Source organism: Carlito syrichta, unplaced genomic scaffold (genome assembly GCF_000164805.1).
Source record: "Carlito syrichta isolate Samal-C Ts95f unplaced genomic scaffold, Tarsius_syrichta-2.0.1 Scaffold126477, whole genome shotgun sequence".
Lineage (NCBI taxonomy): Eukaryota > Metazoa > Chordata > Mammalia > Primates > Tarsiidae > Carlito > Carlito syrichta.
The window spans coordinates 9,858-11,008 of NW_007070573.1; the positions used below are offsets into that span (position 1 = coordinate 9,858).

Sequence of the window (1,151 nt, forward strand, 5' to 3'; positions counted from 1 at the left end):
TCCCCAGGGAGTTATATGATACCAGCATCCCCTTGGGGTGGCCAGGATGTGTGTCAGCAGGAAGAGGGGACAATATGACCTCCTCACCTGCTGTGCCCCACCAGGTCTTGCTGACATTCAATGGAGCTCTGATGTTTGATGGGACACTGATCCACCCTGGCTCAGTAGTCTTCTCGGCCCACTGTTTCAACAGAGTCAGGAGCAGGAAGAACCTGATCATGGTGTGGTGCTAGGTAGGCAACATCCCTCCTCCACCCCACAGCAGCTCCGTCGACCAGAAGGATGTCCTCAAAAGGGGAGAGGACAGCACTTGGCAGGCCACTGCAACCACCATGCTCCCAGCCGCTATTCTACTCCCAGATGAAGTATGAAATGACTGGAGGACACTCTGCCCACACTGCCTTGCTTGGCCAAGGGCTTTGAGGAGAATGCAGATCCCCAGGGCCTCTGTGGGGTGGAGTTGTGTGGGCAGCATGAGGACCCTGAGGGGAGTCCTGGGGCTGGGAAGGCCTTGGAGAATTGGACACCCCCACCCATTCCAGTAGCCCATGGCCAGCAGCCCTTCCTCACTCACCTGAGACTCCCAGACTCCTGATCACCACCACCCTAGCCAACAGGCTTTTCCCCGGGCAGGACTGCTGGACCCGGCCCCTCCCATCCCAAGTTCAGGGCAGGGGTGCAGTGGGTGGTTGCAGGCTTGACATGAATGGTGTCCCCCAGGTGAACATGACCTCAGCAAGGACAACAGGCCAAGCAAAGCTGGCGAGTGACACAGATCATTGTCCCCAATGCCTACATCCCTGGAGCCACCAACCACGTCATTGCATTGTTCTGCCTGCAGCAGCCCGTGGCCCTCACCAACAATATGTGGTGCCTGTCTACCTTCCTGAGAGGCCGTTCTCTGAGGGCGTGCTGGCTTCCATGCACTTCTCCATGGTCAGCGGCTGGGGCCAACTGCTGGACTGCTGTGCACCACAGCCTTGGAGCTCATGGTGGTCAACAAGTCGCAGTTCATGACACAGGACTGCCTGTAATATTCACAGCAGATTGTGGACTCCCCCAACATCACAGAGAACATGTTCTGCACTGGCTACGTGGACAGTAGCAAGGACGCCTGCAAGGGGGACAGTGGGGCTGCATACCACCCGCTG

At 57.8% G+C, this 1,151-nt stretch overlaps 1 pseudogene; it reads left to right on the forward strand.

Moving 5' to 3' along the window:
• Window positions 1–1,151, forward strand: part of LOC110594698 — an 11,198-nt pseudogene that overhangs the window by 6,633 nt on the left and 3,414 nt on the right.